This window comes from Anabrus simplex, chromosome 9 (genome assembly GCF_040414725.1).
Source record: "Anabrus simplex isolate iqAnaSimp1 chromosome 9, ASM4041472v1, whole genome shotgun sequence".
Taxonomy (NCBI): Eukaryota; Metazoa; Arthropoda; class Insecta; order Orthoptera; family Tettigoniidae; genus Anabrus; species Anabrus simplex.
The window spans coordinates 152,230,910-152,254,317 of NC_090273.1; positions in this window are offsets into that span (position 1 = coordinate 152,230,910).

The following is a 23,408-nucleotide window of genomic DNA, read 5'->3' on the forward strand; positions in this document are numbered from 1 at the left end:
GGCTGAGCAGCGGTACCAGGCCCTTCAGGGCTGTAGTGACATGGCGTTAGGTTAAGTTAGCTCTTGACGTACGGAATACGAATAATCGCCTCCTGACACAAAGGACGTAATGATTTCCTAGGAGAGCGAAGCAAACGAGTCTGAACATCTTCTATCACGTCTGCCACACCAGATGTGCGATGATTGCCAGACTTTCTGAACAAAGACCCAGTTGTTTCCAACTTTCTCACTATAGCCAGTATCGTATCTCTCTTAGCAGGATCGCGGACACCATACTCTCTCGTGAAAATCCTTTATGTGGCTATGATGGTCTTCCTAATCTAATAGTTTTTCATTAAAAACATGCACTGAGGCAATACGCTTAACAGAGAATAACTTGAGGTATTGTTGGCTAATCTGGGTGAGTGAATCCCCCCAAAGTTTCTTCATATTTAGAAAGCAATCGCTAATTCCTATAAGCTATCAGACGGAAATGGGGTCGTTTTGAAAACCACCTGGTTTATACAACTCCCCTTGTACAAACTCTAGTCATATGCCGAGGTGAAAAATCGCAACCATCCAGGAGTAAGACAAGGCAGGTAGAATAAATGTCGCCCATACTGTCGAAGAGAAGAGTCTACCAGGGAGTGGACCACACTCCTACCAGAAATAAGTGGCATTAGGATACGTGACTAAAAGTGCAACATCTACATTAAATGACCTGCTTTTGCAGATGATCTCATCCTGATTGGCAATAACATTGAAAGGCTAACATCAAACTATCCAAATAATTACAGTATCTTCTTCTTCTGCTTTTTCTTGTTCTTAGCATTTATCCCGCTTAATTGCAGGGTATGTTGTTCTGCACTCTCTTTTCCACTTGAAGCGATCTTGTGCATCTTTAGGAGAGACTTTCGCCATATGCATGTCCTCCCTCAGAGAGTCGAGCCAGCGCTTATTTGGTCGCTCTCGTGGTCTAGGGCCCTCAGGACTTCAGTTGCGAGAGGGCCATTACATTTAAGAACCCTTTTGTGTAGCACGTGACCATGCCATGGCAAACTATTCTCTCGCATTTTCTCAGGGATTGGGGACACACCAAATGCCATCTGACGTGGTCCAGACTAGTGAGTCCCATCGGCCAGCAGAACAGCTGCATTTCCTTGATATGCAGTTGTTGTTCGTGCTCCTTGTGTCTGTCCAACACTCGGTTCCATACAGTGCCACTGGTCTAATGATGGTTCTCTAGATTTTAGATACATTGGCACCCTTCCATCAAAAAGGACTCCTGTAACTAGGCGCCACTTCATCCAGGCAGCGCTGATTCTTCTTCGAACATCTGGAAGCGTGTCACCATCCGATTGGATAAGTGATCCCAGTTATTTAAATTGAGATATTTTGAAAATCTCATCGCTGTCAATGTTAACTGACCCATCACTTGGTACCCCACACTCCAGGTTCTCAGTCTTTCCGGCGTGAAGCCGCACGCCGAATCTGTAGACGGAGTTTTTCCAGCGTTGGACTAGTTGTTACAAATCTCGACGGGATTCACAGGGGACCATAACATCATCAGCATACGGTAGAGTCCAAGGGAGTGGTGTTAATACTTCCGTTTTGATGGTGTCGATGTTATCTAAAGCTAGTGATTTCATTCGGATTTTAGTCTGTAGGTTTGTCCTCCTCCTCCTCCTCCTCCTCCTCCTCCTCCTCCTCCTCATCATCATCATCATCACTACTACTATCAGTATTTTAATTGCAATTTATACTGTTTTTTAGTAGTTTTTCAATTGTGTGTAAGGAGTAAAAAGGCCATATATAAACCATGCAGTAAGGATTTTGGAAAGAAGTATGAGTTTACAAAATGGGAAGTCATTGGGCTTATAATCGGTTCTAAATAAACAATTTATAAGGTGGCACATAACTTTCTAAGAATAAACAAACTCTCGGACTCCATTATCCAGATCACAGCGAACTCTCTGTTGAAAAGTCTATTAGCGAATGTTAGACATCATTAGACTACCTGACCTGAAATACCATGTACTGCATGTTTCTTTTCCAATGAAATCCAAAAGCAAAAAACTCGCCTGATTGTTGACAATTTTAATCTTGAGTTTTAAGTCAAACTTCGCTTACATCCAAACATCGGATACAAGAAATACTGATTAGGAGGCCGATCTTTAGATTCCCTAATAGGTGCGGCTATCAGATGGAATATATTTCTCAAAACGGTATATTTCCTCTTTTCTTCCTTTCTCCTTGCCGTAAACGTAATTGACCGTCTGGTGCTCCCAACAGATCGGTATTAGCCGGGATTAGCGAATACGGATAGAGTAGTTCCTTTGTTGGTTTACCAGCACTCCGCAAGATGGTACCCACAGTACTTGTCACGTAAGAATGTACACTAAAGGGCAAATATCGCCACAGTAATATCTTTTTTTATGGCTCATTACTTCCAACTTCTAACTTGACTAGTTTCATATTGAAATCTTCTTCTTCTTAATCTGTTTACCCTCCAGGGTTGGTTTTTCCCTCGGACTCAACGATGGATCCCACCTCTACCGCTTAAAGGGCAGTGTCCTGGAGCGTGTGACATTGGGACGGGGATACAGCTGGGGAGAATGACCAGTACCTCTCCCAGGTGGCCTCACCTGCTATGTTGAACAGGGGCCTTGTGGGGGGATGAGAAGATTGCAAGGGATAGAAAAGGAAGAGGGAAGGAAGGCCTTAAGTTGGTACCATCCCGGCATTTGCCTGGAGGAGAAGTGGGAAACCACGGAAAACCACACCCAGGATGGCTGATGTGGGAATCGAACCCACCTCTACTCATTTAACCTCCCGAGGCTGAGTTGACCCGTTCCAGCCCTTGTACCACTTTTCAAATTTCGTGGCAGAGCCGGGAACCGAACCCGGCCCTCCGGGGGTGGCAGCTAATCACACTAACCACTACACCACAGAGGAGGACACATACTGAAATCACGAGACATAACCATCAACTAACTAACCTCAATGTTCCCTTACCCAAGTAAATGATAAATGATCAACCAAGATATTCATAATTAAATCGGTTTTCAAGCTTAATAGGGAATTAAGGAAATATACACTTTCTTTCAACCTCACTTAATTTGCTGTTATATATCTCTGCCTTCACTTTGATATACGCATTACTATAACTGAATTCTTCGGCGTTTCCTTGTGCAAATAATTCAGCTCCCTTCTTGAAATTTGCTATAATTTGCTGGACTAAAGAGAAACCACGCTGTAATAACACACACAATCAAATATATTACATGTACGTATGCCATAAGTCAATGAAAATGCCCTAAGGCTAAGTCTGCAAACCGTACGAAAGTCGTGACTAGACAAGGTTAGGTGAAGTTAGGTTAGGTTAGGTTAACTTAGGTTGATAAAGAAATTCCATTGCAACTGAGGGGAGGTAATGTTGCTTCCCTTTTCGGAGGAGTTCTTGCAGATTTTTCTTGCTTTTTAGAAATCCTAATCGAAGTTTATACGTAAGTATTGGACGAAAAAAGATCGTAATATTAAAAAAGCTGTGTTCGTCATTTCACACCAACTGCACTGTTAAATGCACTATTCGGACATGCCACAATTCTACTTACCCGTTATAACCCATACATTTTTTCAATCCCAGAGAAAAATGAAATATGCTTTACTTATACCCGCAATTTTAACACTAGTGATTTTAACAATACGGTAGTTGCGATACGTACGGTAATTGTCGCAAATCACGATGGCTGTCTAGTGCCAACATGCCAGATTAACAGTAACTGTAAGACGTCGTACTGGTAAGTCGGGTCTTTAAACTGAATGGTTAACGATACTGAATCGAACCCAACAGTCAAAAAATAACTAAAAATAACTACCTTCAGAATTAACAGGGGAGAAAAGGTGAGGTAGCACCCTTAGTGATGCTTTCGAGCCAGGGAGTACACCTAGCTCTTGGTCCTCCTTTACCAGCTGGCGGTTATTCAATTCTCAGGGCTCGGCGGAACAGATGATTTGAATTTGCTCGTTGAGATGACCATACCATTTCAAGTGGTCAATTTTCTCTATGGTAACAGTGAAGCATATTGACCTTGGTACATGCTCATACTTGACCACAGTTCTGATGATCGTAACTAGTGACCAATGCTACTAGACGTATTTCCTATAGTTCGTTCTTGAACTTTGGACATTCACGAAGCTGCACCACCTCACTCTATTACTTGCGATCCTCTTCACCTCTCTCAAACCCTTCCTCTGTTGTCTTGTCGACGTTCATCATTGACGGAACGTGTCCACGAGTGTCTGCATTGTGAAGACTGCTTGATGAAGTCTACCCCTCTCTCTATACGTTCTCCCATTCTAACATCCTGTTCTTGCCTTGTGTTTAGCACCAAAGGTCGTCAACTTAGAATCCGTCCGGCTATGTTCCTTAAATATTTATTGGTGGCGGGGCTGGCACCTAAGCCTCCAAGCAGACTGATTTTCAGAGGATTCCTCCTCCCCCAAGACAGGGATTTCTCTCTCTCTCTTCTTTCCCAAAAGAGTAGAATGCCTCTTCCGCCAACTACACCATTCTGAAGATCTCGTTCTCTGCTTCACGTGTTGTTCAGAGGAGAAACACCCTCTTCGCTGAGCCATTGCAATAACATTTTGAGACAGAATGTTTTAAGGGGTGTAAGTGAAAGGCCACCTTTCCTAACAAACGGCCCCTTTTAGAGGTTTAATGCTGAGTTTAGTGAGAGAGTAGTTGGTGTTGGGAAAAGGCCTAAAGAATTGTTGATTTCCTATCTAAAACAGGTCGTAAGTGAGCCAAGGGGCGGGTGTTTAAAACGTGAGTTCGGCTTCTTGATCTTTACGACCCGTTTTAATAGCAGGATGGCAGGGTCGGTTCAGTGGCTTAGTAGGATTCTAGATTTGGTCATCCTTACTGTTTTGTTAATCTGAGATCTAACAGTTAGAATACGAAGTTCGGTTTGTATCCTTCTTTTAGATTTCAGTCTGAGTGGTTTTGTCATTATTGTTAGTTTCCCATTCTGGAAAACTGGTAATTTTGAAAGTGGAATTTTAGGGATATAACCTCAGGTCTCACAACCATTCAAAAGGATGGGTCTGACTCATGTTAGGTAAATACATGAAAAGATGCATTTATTCCTTAGCAGAGGTCTCAGAACAGCCACCCGTGCCGTAGTCGTTTTATGACCTGTTCTATAATGATTCCAGGACAAACCACGGTCAATAATTAAGCCATGATATTTAATTTTGTTTGCCCAGACCAAATTTAGGCCGACGCTTGGTGAAAATAATAGGTTGTGTTTTTATAGGATTAATTTTCACCTTGTTTAGGACATAGCATTCCCCGAAAGACGTGATCATTGTTGCACCTTTGAGAAGTGTAAATGGCAATGCCATCTACCATAACCCTGGCAAGTGTCCTAATATAGGTGCTGTCTGTTGTTTAGTCGGGTCCCTCGCCCTTGGCCGTGCCAGGAGCCGAAAGTCCCTCCGGCATCGCTCTTGGGATCGCTGAGACATGCAAACCTTCCCACGGCCTCAAGGTACTAGACCATGCATTGGTGATTATGTCTGGCGAGCCATGCCCATAGGTTTTCACTGCTTGTCATTCAAATTCTGACCACAAACTTATAGATCTTTCCTCTTAGTTCAGCCGGCATTCTTCTGTCACCAGCACGACTTCTACTTCATCCATTTAACATTTTCTGGTTAAATGGAAAATGGGGCTAATCCTTCAAAACAAAATAAATGTACACTGCCTGTAAAGTATTATTATTACTTAGCGTATAATAAAATAACTAGAATTTTAAACTTAAACTCCGGACATATTCAGTTGCGTGAGATGTTAAAACGATCTCCTCTATAAGTATAATAGAATACTCCTGAGTGGTATGCGGAACAGCCTGTCTATCAGTCCAAAAAATGTACACTGTGGAGAAGAAATGTTCTTCTATTTGAACAGGAGGTCCCCGATTACCCAATGTATAGTTCGCATGCGGTTGACCAGGCTCTTCTAGACGGATCGAAACCTGGAACACATTCTGGAATGCAAGGCACATGGTGGAGTTCCGAAGAGGTAATATTTGCAATTCCTCGAACCATTGTTTGTTCAGGTCTAAATTACTGGCAATGAGGTTTTCAGTGAGTCGAAGTAGAATTAGTGCCTTAAACATAGCCCACTAACATGTATGCCGTTGAGATCCTCAAGAAAGGGCAGTTGTCGATTGTGAACTATCCTACAATACTCTCGAATAAGAGCACTGCTGGGAAGATGTGGTGGAGCGATGTGGCTTCGATGGTGATGGTGATGGTGATTATTGTTTTAAGAGGAAGTACAACTAGGTAACCATCCTCTATGAACAAATTTAGAGGAAAATCAATTTACAATAAAACAACATTATTTATTCAAAGGAGGAATTTTGAAATGAATTACATAATAAAACAAAAAAATATGGTATTCATCCGGAAAGATCACAAACGCATCTACAGTGAACGTAAGTTCCCTGAGTGACGTAACACTTGATATGTACATATCCTTGATTAATCTACTCTCACACATAAAGCGGATGACGACATCAGCAATAGTCACGTCAGCGGCTAGTATGAGTTCAAGTGTCTCCTGCAGGCCGAGACTCTGACTTAGGCCAGAGAGATCACCGCACTATGTGAGAATGTAAGCCACGGTGAAGTCGGTACCACAAGAACACACTGGGATGGGGGGGATCGTCTCTCTTTAGGAGGTAAGAAGGCGCAGGTCTTCGCCACACGGTACTTGTCTGATTAATTGCTCTCAGGTTGTTGGGAGTTCGGATAGCTAGCCACTCCGATTCGCAGGACGCCAGGATGGCTCGACGTAGCTGGGAACAAACATCCCTAGCAGGCACATTGACAGGTCTTGGAGGTAAAAGTGCCGCTTCATTTGCAGCTTAGTCTGCAAGTTCATTTACCGCAATCCCAACGTGACATGGAAGCCACGCGAAAGTGATTCTGGTGCCAGCATCACAGAACCTGGCTAGAAGGTCATCAGTCTGTTGCACCAGTGGCTGTTGCGAGAAACATGTGTCAATAAACTGCAGAGAACTTAACTAGTCGGTACACACGAGAAAATGGTTTCCTTCGTCCCGCTTAGAATAGGCAGCGACTGTAGGGGATTGCTCTTTATACTTGCTGTGATCAAACCATGGAGTTATTCAGCTGGATATTAATCGTCTTCGCATAAGGGATGTTTAACCAAACAGAAGCTCAGTACTCAGCACAAAGGCCGGCATGATCTTCAAACAACACCACCAAAGGTTAAGAGGTTGTAGGGAAACAGTAAAAGCCAATGGTGGCGCTGTAATGAGGCGTACAAGGTACGGTGAGGAGTCTTGGAACCATGAATAAGCGTAAGACTTCAGTGGAAGCTGCACTTTGGTGTAACCTGTGTCGAGAGACAGATGTAATAATACTGCACCCATCACGAAATAGCAGCAGCCTGAGGTAAAGAAATTCTTAAATAATCATTCTTGTGATGATGCTTGTTCTTTAAAGGGGCCTAACACATAAGGTCGGTAGATTATAGATTTCAAATCAGTCTGTCTGTTAAATACCCAAAACAAACATCTCTGTGAAGATGTGGCAATAGAAATAGAAAAGTCACACACATAATTCGGCAATTATAAAATGGGGAAACAAACGTCAGTTTTACGGAGGATGTCTACAATTTGGATGGACACAGAATGTCTCACTTATTAGCCAAGACCCTGTACGACATTATTGATCAATTTACATTGTTGCTACTTCTTTCCTCACTCATTATTCCATATTTTGCTGACATATTATTGCTGTATGTATAAATCCTCTCAATTCCACTCCACAAATACTGTATTGAAAATACGGGACTAATTTATGTTATGGTGTTAACTTTCTGTTAATTAACCATGTGAGTGTTCAGCCTAAAGCTTAGAGTAATGACACTTTGAGAAAAAACTAGAGACTGCTTTGTGCGACTATCGCCTATAACGACCGTTAATTGGCGGTCTCTTGAAAGACGTTATAAACGGTTTGTGCGACTATCGCCTATAACGACAATTAACAGGCGGTTTGTGCGACTATCGCCTATAACGACAGTTAACAGGCGTTTTTCTGAAGTCTTTATAACCGGTTTGTGCGACTATCGCCAATGACGACAGTTAACTGACGATCTCTTCGAAGTCGTTATAACCGGTTCCTGCGACAATCACCTATAACGACAGTTAATTGGCGAGCCCTTCGAAGTCGTTATAACCGGTTTGTGCGTCTATCGCCTGTAACGACAGTTTATTGGCGGGCCCTTCGAAGTCGTTATAACCGGTTTGTGCGACTATCGCCTGTAACGGCATTTAATAGGCGGTTTCTTCGAAGTCAATATAACCGGGTTGTGTGGCTATCGTATTGTGGTTGAGGAAACCTGTGAGTTTCTTGGTAGCTTACATTAATGTGACCAGTCCTGTATGTCCCTCCATTTTGGATCTGAAATAACGAACTGGACGAGAATTCACGTAGAATACGTATGAATTGAGAGGATTTTTTCTAATGTTTACACATACAGCAATAATATGTCAGCAAAATATGAAATAATGAGTGAGGAAAAAAGTAGCAACATTGTAAATTGATCAATAATGTCGTACAGGGTCTTGGCTAATAAGTGAGACATTCTCTGTCCTTCCAAATTGCACTGAACAACTGCTGTGGTATGCTACAGGGGGTAATGTTGATTAATTTTCATAACATCGTGTTGTGGTTGAGGAAACCTGTGAGTTTCTTGGTAGCTAAAATTAATGTGACCAGTCCTGTATGTCCCTCCATTTTGGATCTGAAATAACGAACTGGACGGGAATTCACGTAGAATACGTATGAAACCCCTTTCAGAAGAAGCTACTCTTATGTTAGTGGAGATGTGGACAGTCGAAATTCACTTACTGAATTCTTAGGGCGCTCCCTGTGAAGGGAACGCAGATGAGAATATTATTCACGCAGCATGATGGATAACTGTCCGCGATAACAAGGCACAGAACAGCTCAGATACTAGACTGTGAAATTCTAGCCAGCAAACCTCATTAGTGGGCCCGGTACGCTAATTGCTTCCGGTGCTACAAGTCGCGGATTCGATACCAGCGAATAGCATGCCCTCGACCCATTCACAGTGAGAGCAGGAAGCGATAATGATCATGATTACGATAATGATGTCAATGATACTGGCTATTATTACATTCGTTAAAGTCATCTATGAACCACGTTTACACAATCCACCGGATCTTTTCTCTCTCTGGCATAGTCTCTTTTCTTTTTGAACTCCTTCCACTCCTTGACTTATCCTTTGCCGCTGTTCAACTGAGATGTTGCGTGACTTGACGGCTTTCTCCACGCATCCCTCATTCCTGCTATTTTCTTCCTAAATGTTGTTCTTTCCTGAATATCTCCCTCCTGGATCCCGTTTTCTTCCAAGTCCCTTTGAACCTCCTTAAGCCATAAAGGTTGTGCATTCTTGTAGACTAAGTATCCTGTGTGCCAGTCTCTTAATGTACCCATAAAATGATAGACTTCTTTTCCACACAGTAGTTGTTATAATTTCAACGTTTTGATAAAGTTCACGATTCGGTCTCAATCGGAACATGGGTTGTGAATCTAGTGACTTCTTCGCAAGATGGTCCCCGAGCCGGTTATGATGATGATGATTTTTGTTATTAATACTATTATACTATGAAAGTTTCATGTAAACAAAATAATCAGTATTTAATCTCTACACATTAAAGTAGAACCAGATCCGTTCAGTATTAATTAATAATAGTAATAATAAGAAGAATCCTAAGAATGTTATTGGTTTTACATCGCACTGAACAATTGTTTCGTTCTTGGAGACAGTGAAGTGACGGGATCACTTTTCCTATTGGTTAATCTATCCGCACTATTCGGACGTAGTCAAGCATCCAAGTACTATTGGACGGTGCGGGGATTCGATCCGCCAACTGTGGCTCAGAATACCTGAGCCCTACAGTCTGAGCTACTCAGCCCAGCTGTTAATTCAGCGCTACTCTGTATCGTTCATTCCGACCATTAAGACATGACTTCAAATCTAGACGAATTTTATTACACTCATGTCCATAAAAAACAGAACACCTTGAAAGACTAGAGATAGGAAGTTCATATTTACATGACAAGTTCATTAGTATGTTCTGCAGAAGCGATTAGCATTTCAGTCACCTAGGTTCAGCATGTGTCCTGTTGCCAAGTAGGCACTGGGTCCCCAATGGGCATTGATAACTTGTTCCATGTGTGATGGCATCGACGCGTATAAGGCGTGAATGGCGTCATGGGGTATAGCCATCCCTGCTGCATTCATCTGGTTCCAAAGTTCATCTTTGGTGGTTGGCATTGGGTCACGGCGCCGCACTCGTCGTTTCACCATATCACACACATTTTCGATTGGCAGCAAGTCCGGTGATAGAGCGGGCCAGGGTAACAGTCTGTCATATTGTGTCAACAAGAAGGCACGTTTTCGTGCAGCAACATGTGGTCGCACATTGTTCTGCTGAAATATGGCGTCTGTGGTGTCGTGCAGAAAGGGAATGCCTACGGGTTGCAAGATATAATTCATGTAGGTCAAACTGGTCGCAATACACTGGACACACACGGACTGTGGTTTGTGGTTTTACCCAACACCACCCCACACCATAAGGCCTTGAGTTGAGCGCTGTATGTCTCGTGCGAATGCTATGATGCCTGAATACGGCGAACCAAAATGCGGCCATCATTTTCAAACACACAAAATCTGGATTCATCCTAAAATACTATCTGCTGCCATTTCTGTCCCCAGTGACGTCGTTCCACACACCATTGCACCATCTTTATGCACATCAGTCAAAAGTAGACGGAGAACTGGACAACGCGCCGGTAAACCAGACTGTAATAAACGGCGACGGACTGTCACTCCTGATAGTGTACGATGTGTTCCACTGTTCCACTGTTGAGCCAGAGCCGAGGAGGATGCAGATCTGTCCTGCAATGCCATTCGGATGAGGTGCCGATCTTCTCATGGGGGGGGGGGGGGGTGTTAGGGGGTGTCTGGGTGTTGCGACCAGACCCAACGTGACATGTTCGACGCCCTTCTGTGAACCATTCTGTACACACCCGTTGCACTGTCGACACACTTCGTCCCATAAGAGCAACAATTTCCCGGGTGGATGCATCAGGTTCTCTCATACCAATAATGCGCCCTCTTTCAAACTCACTCATTTGACAGTACGGTTCTCGCACACGTCTGCGTGGCATCCTGCATGTCTGCTCAAGTCACACTGATCCATTACCTTCGCATTACAACGACAATGAGAGCCGCAGGCCCATTTTACCGGTCGGTGGTGCGCGGAGATATTCATGTGGACCTTGAACCTGAGGACCGACATGGTTCAATACTAATCATTTCTTCAGATTGTACTAATGCACATGTCCTGTGAATATGAACTTCCTATCTCTAGTCTTTCAACATGTTCTGGTTTTTATGAACATGAGTGTTACAATAACCCTAACAATGTTATCGACTTTACATCCCACAAAGTAAAATTTTGGGGACACCGAAGTGACGAGATATTTTCTCTTACTGGTAAATCTATCCGCACTATTCTGACGAAATCAAGCATCTTCAATTACTAATGGACTGTTGCGGGATTCGTTCCGCCAACTAGGACTCAGAACACCAGCGTTCTACAGTCTGAGCTGCTCAGCCTAGCTATTAATTCGGCCTCCACTGTATCCTACATTACGACCGTTAAGACGGCATCTTCAAATCTAGAAGAATTTCATTAATTCCTATGTTCGTTATGAAAGAAATAGATACAATATTTTCGCAACTTGGTAATTGTACTGTAACATTAAAATAACTATACCTACTTTAAGGGGAAATTTTATTGTACCTTCTAATTCTATTTATAATGATTTTATGTCGAATTATCAGGTAGAGCAAACGTGTAGCTTAATGCAAGATTTAATCATTAAACAAAGTAATAATAAAAATTCAAGCACATTCGCTGGCAATATGCGAACATTCCTCATGATGCATCGTCTTAAAAAGGAAGGTTACAGAACTTTTAACTCACAGGGCCGTGTCGTTGCCTACGCTATAATAGAAGGCCTGGACAAGCCGACACATTTCTGGGCGAACGATGTAGTTCAGGCAATGGCCGCTTGGATCGCGTTTATGTTCTATTGTTCTGATGTTCTGTCTATATCCTTATATTGAATATTCATACAATAACGCGAAATAATACATTTTTATTATCATTATGTCCCGTGTGAATGAGATATAAATATACAAAACAACTTAAAACACATTACACTTCATAGAGTTCTTTCATTTTGCACTTGTTTATCACAAAGGAGTAAAGAATAGGGAAATAGGCCTAAATAGAAGTACTGACCCGATTTTTCCCTAATTCTATAATTTCAACACTTTTCTGCTCAGAGGCTCGCTCTTGAATTTGTTTAATAAATCACAGTCATTAGTCACTTTCTTTGCGTTATTATCAAGAACAGGCCTGAAAAATGTAAGTATAACGTATGTGATGTGTGCTTGATCACAGTCGCGGCACTGAAACGTCTTTTTAAACTTTGGAGCGGTAAGGAATTTCAGCTTTCGGACAAGTTTACATTTTCCGAGATATCCTAACGCCCGCGTTGTAAATATTAATACATTTTTAATAAGAAGAATTTGCAACGGCACTTTGTCGGGGAGGCAGAATTCCCCTCACAGTACTTACACCGTAATCTGATTCGACAAAGTGCAAGCTACATGTTCTGGAGTTATCATTAGGAGCCGGAAGAGATACTTTTCTGCTGCCCTGTCCAGAAATAGCAGGCCTCCATTTCTCCCGTAAACTCGGATCTTTAGGAACAAGATGAAAATTTATATTTGTGTATATTTCTTCGCTGTGTCAGATGTGCAGTTAGGCACGCAAAATTAACCATCATAATAATGTTAATAATAAATAATGTTATTGGCTTTACGTCCCACTAACTACTTTTTCGGTTTTCGGAGACGCCGAGGTGCCGAAATTTTGTCCCGCAGGAGTTCTTTTTACGTGCCAGTAAATCTATCGGCAGGAGGCTGACGTATTTGAGCACCTTCAAATACCACCGGATTGAGCTAGGATCGAACCTGCCAAGTTGGGGTCGGAAGGCCAGCGCCTCAACCGTCTGACTCACTCAGCCCGGCAATAAACCATCTTAACCTACAGAATGGAAAGAGAAACTTGACGGTAATTGACCCCAGGGGCTCTGAAATTTTGAACGTGTGTTGGCAACCACGGGGCCCTTAACTGAGTCCTGTCATTTATTCCACTTACTTGTGCCAGGCTCCTGACTTTCATATATCCTATCCGACCTTCCTTGGTCAACTCTAGTTCTTTGCCGACCCCTACGCTATTAGGTTTCCGAGGGCTAGGGAGTCTTTTATTTTCACGCCCTTCGTGGCCCTTGTCTTCCTATGGCCGATACTTTCATTTTTCGAAGTGTCGGACCCCTTCCAGTTTTTCTCTCTGATTAGTGTTATATAGAGGATGGTTACCTAGTTGTACTTCCTCTTAAAACAATAATCACCACCACCACCTTGACGATAATTTGGAAGCACATAACTAAACAAATGTTACTGTAAATGCATCTCAGCAACCATCCATATATTGCAAATCGTGAGACCAAATAAATTAAAAACGACAAAACTCTTCATATTTCACTTTAGATAAGGCCTTACCGTATAAAATAAAGTTTAATATATTATTTCTTCTTATAAAACATATTGCAGTAACACACATCATCATAGAATTCACGCCAAACAATAGAACATAAACGCGAACCTAGCGGTGGAAAAGAGAAAACTATTAACCCGCTTTTAATGCAAGAAATTGGCTTTCTGTCCAGGCCTTCTAGTATCTAGTAGGCTTTGGCCGTGTTCACCAAAAGTTTGATCTTGGTTTAAAGCTAAGAAAACGAGATAAGATTTACATTTGTATTCACCAACAACATTGTCTCGGAAGAAATGTTGGCCTGTAGAACAGGAAATCTAAGATCATAGTTTCAAGATGGCAGCTCGTAGACGGCTGGAGTATTTAACTGAAAGAGAAAATCATGTCAGCGAGGAATATGACCAAGGATATGCAATAAAATCCTAGCTGGATGAAAAGAACGCGCTACATACTTTGAAGAGTACGATGACAGTGATTTTGAAACACGTTTTAGGTTATCTAAAGCCTCGTCACTGTCAGTGTTATCCATGATCGAACATAAGCTGGAATTCCCAACACATAGGCAGGCCTAAGAGGAATCCTCGGCTAGGCCTATTTCAGTGAGGAATTGGGGAATATTGCCTTAACGTTTGAGTGTATACGCTATAATGTGCTTCCTGTTAATACTTTCTGTCACCAAACTGAATAACAATTCTCTTGGAGTCATATTAGATTTCTTTCTTCGTTTCTGGCCAATAGCAGACATAATTGATGGTACATTATTTACACGCCCGGGAAGGAATAAAAAACTTGTTTACATTTCGATAGTGGCGGCAGGACATACTCATTTGTTTTACGTGCGTCAGTATGAAAATATTTAATGTTCAAATTCACAATGAAAGGAAAACTTAGTTTTGGTAAACCGAGATTTTAAAAATCTGTGGTGAATACATAAGTGAGCGTTATCCGAGGTAATGACATTATCCGAGTTTTGGAAATCTAAGATAACAATTAAAGCAACTGACGTTGGTGAATGTGGCCATATGCCCTTCCTGTCACCAACTTCAGTTAAGGAGCTAATTAAGATAAAATGGACGTTGGTGAATGAGACTGGGTAAAGAAGTGAAAGGAGTCAGCTGTGGCCGATGGATAGCAACTGTCCCGGCATTTGCCTGGAAGGGAAAACAACAGAAAGACGTTCTCACGTCAGCCGATGGTGGAATTCAAACCCACGCGTCTTCCCAATGCAGAGCTTGGTTTCATGGCCGTAGCGCGGATGTATGAAGATCTTCTCAGTGCAAGCTGGATGAGGAGGGAATACGCCGCGGAAACTAGGATCTAGCAGACGAACCGGTCATGATATCTTGTGATTAAACGACCGATTCTACCGGGGAACTGTGCCGTTGCGGTCCTTATTGTCACTGTAGTAGTGAAATTACTTCAGAAATGTTCTCTTGGTTCGTGTTCATTTATATAATCACCCAGTTCCACCACAACGAGCCAAGTGCTAGTTAAAGTAATTAATGATTTAAATGTTGATGACTCCAGCAATGTGTACCGACAGTGCCGTATACACTTTAAGCAAATGTGTTAAAACTTTAAAAGTACTATTTGATCGGTTGGACATGTAGGTGTTTCAAATTTTATCTCATATGGTACGGTAGAAAAGTCTGCAACTGACTTATTTAGGGTCTAAAAAGTTATTTCATAAACGCAATGAAAATGGAAACACATAAAATACTTGTCGCGGAAAACTATTCCTCACCAAACTAAAATTATTTCCTAATAGTGTTGTGGCAAAATGTTCCGTGGAATGTCTGTGTGAGCATTTTGAAGCAATTCCTGAACTGTTCAATCAGTACAATTCACTATCAACTCAAGGTCAAAACTTGTTCTGTTGAAATATAATGCTCCCATCCCCTCGCTCCGGATCACCAGGAACTGAGAAGAGAGCAATCAAAATTATTTGATACATGCATAATTTTGTTACAATTAATGTATCTATTAGTAAAATATTACAGTGATGTCCACTCACCATTTACACCCGACTTCTAAACTGCAGTATCTAAGATCATTTTTTGGGTCGTAGACGTTAACATTGTTATATAATCTAGGACAGCAAGTATCTTACCCCTATTAATTAGTGTTATGCGTGTCACTAGTCTGAACAACATTATCCTTGGCTTACAACAGACATGAATCAATGAATGAATGATTTGATGAGTTCAAAGCTCTCCGCCGACATCTTCGGAACTCCAGCAGATAAGGTGAGAACATTCCACATGGATGAATGCATGATTGATGAATTAATGAAAAAAGTAGTTGAGGAAACTGATGGTGTTCTCTAAGAAGACAATTCGGACAAATCTCACAATAAAAGATAAAATAGTTGAGCAAGTGTCTTCTCTCAAATATCTGGGTACCATCTTGGATGACCAATGTAACTCCAAACGGGAGATAATATCTAGAATTGAGCAGGCCAGGAAACAATTCATTACCATGAAGAAATTCTTTGTGAGGTCAGATCTCAGTCTCCAACTACGAATTCGTATGATCTGCTGCTATATATTTTCTGTTCTCCTATATGGATGTGAAAGCTGGACTCTGGATCCAATCATAGAAAAACGTATTGATGCCTTCGAAATGTTCCTATATCGCCGACTCTTGCGGATATCCTGGGTAATGAAAATCTCAAATGCCGAGGTCCTTCGTCGGATGAGAAAGCAAAAAGAACTACTGCTCACCATAAAACAGAGGAAATCGCAATATCTAGGACATATCATGAGAGGTGAGAGGTATCAGTTATTACAGCTTATTATCGAAGGGAAGATACAGGGGAAGAGATCTGTTGGGAGAATAAGAAATTCATGGCTGAAAGTCCTTCGAAGATGGCACTGCTGTACTTCAGAAATGGCATTCCATTCTGCGCTGTCAAGATCAGAGCTAGGTACGTGGATCGCCAACCTCCGCTCGGAGACAGCGTCTTAAAGAAGAAGGAGTTGAGGAATATTTTTTAATCCACACAAATGTGGAATTCTCAAACTCCAGACTTACTTCGTTGGTTTGAATTGTACCTTCATTACAAATTCTGCATTAGAATTTCGGACACTTGAAGAACCTCTAGCGCACTTACAGTATTAATATCACGAACTGAATCTCTAAAAACGAAATGTGAACTAATAAAGTGTGGCCAGTTTGATAATAAAATTAATATATTAAATGAAGATGCCGATTCTAGGAATCGAAATTCATTCTGGAATTCATCACAAATGATGTCCTTAATATGTCCCGTATATGAATCGTCTGCCTAACTTTAAAAAACGTGAAACTGTGCTGTTGTATGTTGAAGATAATATTGAAGTAGCCTATTCCAAACATTAGACTATATATTTGAGCCAACAAAATTGCTTTCCAACGTAGGGTGAGTGATTTTGGTAGAATTAAAAGCAATGTCCGGTGAATTACCACAGTTTGTAAATGTTGATCAATAACGTGATTTGCTTTTAGGTTATGTATAGTTATACAAATTAGCTAAGTGTGTATTCAGTGATAAATCTGAGGTCAATGTAACGGACATACTGGAAGCATTAAAAGCAAAGAATTCCTCGATAAATATATGCAGTCTTTATGGTTACCTCTTTGAAACGCAAATTGCGTCACTTTTATGTTGATGTTTGATGAATGAAAGTACTGAAAACACAATACAGATTGCGTTGTATACAACTTGTTCTACAGTCAAAATGTTATGGTGTATGGATATAAACGAGTAAGGCTGTTTTTTCAGAAGGTACAGTTTTATTATTTAATATATTTAAGCTTCATTCTCCCATAAATATTGCAAATATTGTGCCTTGTATAAAATCATTCATTGATTTAGAAATGTAATGTACAATATGTAGCATTGAAATTTATCACGGAATTCTCATATTTTAAACCATAAATATGATATTTGATATATTTTCACGAGTTTATTGATAACTTAACAGGAATAATCCCCGTCCTGGAAGTTCGTTCGGCAGTATTACTATTATCAAAAAATATATCTTGCTCTCTTTAATATAAAGATTCGTAATGACATTAACCGTAGTTTCAATTGTGGAACCTCTCCTATTTATGACACTGCAGTGATGCTTGCTACACACTGGTCACCCAGCAAGTCACAAAATCCACACAGAAGAGACTTCACTTAGCCATGACGTTCGGGAAGTTCTTTGCTTCAAAGGTAACGCCGATAATTAAGTCCAGTGTTGTAAAAGAAAATGTACTCTTTACCGGCAGCAGCAAGAAAAAGCAAATAAAAAACAGATCTCTCTGCAATTGAAAGTCTCCCATGACGGAAGAGCCACAACCCTCCTTGTGGGCACGCTCACAGGAGGAAAAAGATAGAACATTTGGAGGAGAAGATCAGACATTTGAACAGTTAACAAGGCTCTCTCTCTCACTTGCATTTCTAATCATATAAAGCTCCCTAGACTATGCAAAGTATTGGATTAATTTATTCATGGCGATTGTTTCAAATTTCTACCTAGAAAAGTCGCAAACGGACATAATAATAATAATAATAATAATAATAATAATAATAATAATAATAATAATAATAATAATAATAATAATAATAATAATAATATAAATAATAATAATAATAATCTAGAACTGGCATACAAACTGACCAAGAACACCTACAATGAAAAGAGGCTCTCCCGAAACACTAAAATTAAGCACTACCAGACAGTCATCCGCCCTGACGCCTTACATGCTTCAGAATGTCTATTATTCAACAGGAAGGGACTCACGGACAAGCTCGAAATCCACGAGAGAAAAATATTCAGGAATATATTAGGACCAGTCAAGGAAGGGAATAAATAGAAAAGGTGACCCAACTAAGAGCTCTACAAATACTGTGAAAAATCATTGACGTGGTCAGGAGGAGACGCCCAGCATTTTATGGACACGTCTCAGGATGCTTTGTGCCAGATTGACCAACCAACTTCTCGTTTACTGTCAGAAGAGGAAGCCCATGTCACGATGCTTGATGGAAGTAAACAAAGATCTGCAGTAACTGAGAGGAACAGAAAGAGACTTAAAAGACCGAACATCTTTCAGGAGGATGCTTAAATAAAAGAGATTTCAGGATAAACCACCAAGAAGGAAGACAGGTACCCTGTGGACAAAAGAGAGGGAAAAGCAACACAGCCAGAGGACGCGCAATTACTGGGCAAACCTCAATACCTACCCCAAACTCAATAGTTGAATATCGTGATGACATCGCTATCACCGCAATACGAGGTTCAGTAATCATACTCCCCAACCATCTATATGACATTTCAAGAACCATATATCATGCCACATTCCAAATTCGTTCCAAACTTATTCTTGAGCCTTGTGATGGGTATTTCTATCTGGCATACTAGCAAACTTAGAAGACAAAATACTGTGTAGTTGACATACTTTGTCCTTATGGCAGCCTCCTCATGGGGGAAGTTGTATTAATAAAATAATTAATAACAAAATAAAACATGTTATATTAGGGTTATAGATAAACAAATCAGAATATACATTATTTACACACCAAGAGTATTATCATGAAAGCTTACTGAAGATGTAGTGAATGAATGTGTGAAAATGAGAATAACAACACTGTCTTTTAAAGATAGAGTACAGAGGTTTAGCCAGTTCATTATTGCACGAGTTTCAATGGCATTCTAGAGTAAATCTGGCTCTTCCATAAACAGGCCAGTCAAATAGAAGATGATGCACAGTTTGAGAGCATCCACAAAAGCAAGAGTAACCATCTTCCGTCTTAATTTTAAATCCCTCGAAGTATGATTTAAATTTACCGTGGCCAGATAGGAAATATTTTTACACTGGAGTCGATGCTGGATTTCAGGGAAAAAATCCCTCGTAATGGATCCTTTCGAAGTAGCAGCCCAGATATAATTCTACTGAGAAGTAGTATATACTTTAATCTTCCTCTCCAAGAATTATATTGGAGCTTTGCTGTACGAAACTCCCAACGTACATTTTGAAGCTTGTTTTGCTTCTAAATCTGCCTTTTCATTTCAGGTAGACCCTGTTTGTCCACGAACACAGGACGGACAAGCGTGGATACTTTGTTGAGTCGACGCCCTTACATCAGCAACTATCTGGTTCATATTTTACCCATCGTATATTGCATTAAGCGCAGCCTGTGAATCAACGTACAGCTTTGTGTTTTTATTGTTATCTTTACTCCACTGTAGAGCTGATTTTATAGCCCACGGTTTAGCTTGGAAAATTTAACAATATGAGAATGGCCTGTATTGTGCTGAAAATATTTCGGTGTCGTTTTCATATACAGATGGTAATAATAATAACAATAATTAACTATTACAGAAATCAACAAAAGTCTGTTTCATTTGGGCATTCCTTATATTATTGTACAATATTACTTTTAATGTTAATATTTCCCTCACTTTTTTTTCAGCGTCGGGGCGGTGTTCGCCCCTGGCGCCGTGCGCCTCTCTCTTGGTCGTCTGCAGTGTTCTCGCCCTCGTCAGCACCCAGACCACCGCCGCCAGGTAACACCAGTGATCTGCCACTGCACATCTCCGTTTCAACCCCGTGAACAACCGATGATGAACTGGTTTCTCTACTCCTTCCTGACGGATGGAAATTAATTTACTCTTCCAAAAAACACAGCATTTCTGATGTTGCTTCTTGTACGAAACAGTTGTGCTGTACTCTTCTCCCGTCAGTAGTGATGGTAAGACTTCCGTAAAGGATATCCGGCAGGCATTATGGATCACTTAATTTGCAACAAATATTTTAAGGAGGCAAACTATGACAAATGAATACATTCAGACCTGATTTTTTCCTACAGGTGTAATGGATATTGTAAACGAAATGAGTTCTTCTCGAAGGATACAGAATTGACACTGTGCTCTTACAGTATCAAGTGATCAAGTACGGGAAGCAAAACTTACAGGACGAAGCTGCACTAACGATCTTTGCATTCTTGGTAAAAATGATACTTCTCAGTAAAAATTCTCTAAATTGTATGATGAATTTAAAGTTGCTTTGAAAGTGAAACAAAATTGTATATCGATGGTTTTGTTTTTAAACCTCGTATGCCCCATTGCTCTTCCTACACATTGTTTTTTCCTTAAGACTGGTCGCGCCTCCCAGCCACATATTGTATATGCAGTCCATCAAACTAATTTTTGGTTGTATTCACTTTCCTATGCCGATCTGAGTGGCTCAGACGGTTAAGGCGCTGGCCTTCTAACCCCAGCTTGGCAGGTTCGATCCTGGCTCAGTCCGGTGGTATTTGAAGGTGCTCAAATACGACAGCCCCGTGTCGGTAGATTTACTGGCACGTAAAAGAACTCCTGCGGGACTAAATTCCGGCACCTCGGCGTCTTCGAAGACCTTAAAAAGTAGTTAGTGGGACGTTAAACAAATAATATTATTATTATTATTATTATTATTATTATTATTATTATTATTATTATTATTTTCCTATGCTGATGTCTAAAGGAAACTGGACCTTACCATACCGTATTGTAGGGATGTTGTTTGCACGGCGAATTTTCGCACTCCTACAGTGTAATGTATTTCATGTTTTAAAAGAAACCATCAATATTTAAACATTTCTTTTCACATTCGTTGCGCATTTAAAAATAAATACATTGCATTCCAATAGCAGCAAGTTTGTTTTTTGACGTATTTGGTTTGAGAGTCCGACGCGTTTTAGTTGAGTATTATCATGTAGCTTCTCACATAGTAAGCGCTGGTTAAATCTCGTGTCCTTGTTATTGGGATTTTACATAACACTGGTCATCCCAAGACTACGTAACATCACTAGCTCATTTTTTTCTCGCTTACCTTTGTTTTAAAGTCCGCTAAACTGTTCTTATGGCAAATTTAGGCCGCTATAGTTCAATTTTTCGAAAATAACTGTTTCAGAGAACATTTACTAAATGTAAATTTTAGAAATAATGTTATGATTTCAATATATGATCTTATCTACTTGTGTCCATGTATGACTAAATGTTGTACAAAATGTAAACTATAGCCAAGATTACTATTTATTCTATAACATTCAATTACGTTCACTCGCTCATAAAATGGGTAAGACTGGAAGAACATTACCTGGACTATGTTCAACAATACTTGAAAGCTGTTGCATAGTTTTCTTCCACGTTCATGAATTCCTGAGGATGACATTGTGTACAAAAATTAAGAGAAGTCCAGGAACAAGACAAACTCTTAAACATGTTATAAAATACGACCAAACAGTCGAAAAATACGTACGAAATATTTTGTACATTATAGTCGACACCGGATCTAAATAGATTAATGATAAATTAATATATACTATACATTTAAATGAAACTTTTTAATATTGCATGTTCAGTACAGTTTTGCCAGGACGCAAAATTTTAAGCAAACATTCGCACTATCAAAGTTTTAAGCTTTTGCATGACTACTGTCAATAAGGCCAAAACCATTAAATCAAAATTTCTCACCGCCACCATGCAAATAACCAGGCTCATCCATAACTATATAATATGAAATCATTTTAGTATTATATTAATATAGGAACAGACAGAGTTGCGTTTGCCCAAAATAGCATTGACAAAGGTTTATTCGCCAAGGAAATGTTAAAGTTAGGGAGTTAATTTATCCCCAGAATCGTACAGAGACCCGTCACATAACAAAACCATCTCAGGACTCTATTCAGGTTTAAAACTAAAATCATTCTTTACCCGTCGGTAACAGAACTTTCAGTCTGGATAGCCTCTCAGGAAGTTTTGCCATAAGTATTCCAAATTTTCTTCCTCTATGTCTCATTTAGATGCCAAACAAACCATAAATAGAAGAAATAATAGAAGAAACAATATTTATGGGCTAATATAGAGCCCAGAGGGCTGAGTATTATGTCACAACTGTTTCAAACGCAAATAAAGTATAATACTTGCGAGGACCAAATTTCGATTCTTCATAATTATGTTGTTATCAACAGCAGAATGGCCTCTAATATGCTGCATATGTACAGAGGCACATTTTACTCGAATGGTAGTTAGAATTCCCTAAATGGTAAATTGAGGTTAAGTAATTTATTGTGATGTTTATTCTGTTTTAAAGGGATAATCTTGAATAATATTTCACTAGACCAGGTACATTGATCAAAATAAATATTTGATTTATTTTTAAACTAGGTATTCTATTCCATTTTTCCGTTTTGAAGTTGTGTCTTAATGTAAATGAAATCATTTTTAGTATTGTATTAGTATAGGAACAGAGATGCGATATTCAAGATGGAGAATTCTCGTACGAAGCTAAGATACTTTCAAATTTTCATTCACATTTTGTGAAACCCAGATGAGAATTAATGACAGAATATATCTTATACCTATATTATGTTCTACATAATGCGTTTTGAGTGTGCCGAACTCTGGTGTTAGAAAAATAAAAATATATAAAAAGACGTTTTCTCAAAACTAGTTGTTTTCATCTTCAATATGTTCCACACGCATCACATTCTTTTCTGAATTGAATGAGTTTTCCATTCTTGCTAATAAATAGACCATGAGCAAAGTTATAGAGTAAAAATTCATGTTTCATTATTCTGAGGCAAGAAAAAATCATTTGCAGGAAGAAAGCTACAAAATTAAAAAATATATATTGTGTGTAATATTAAAAATT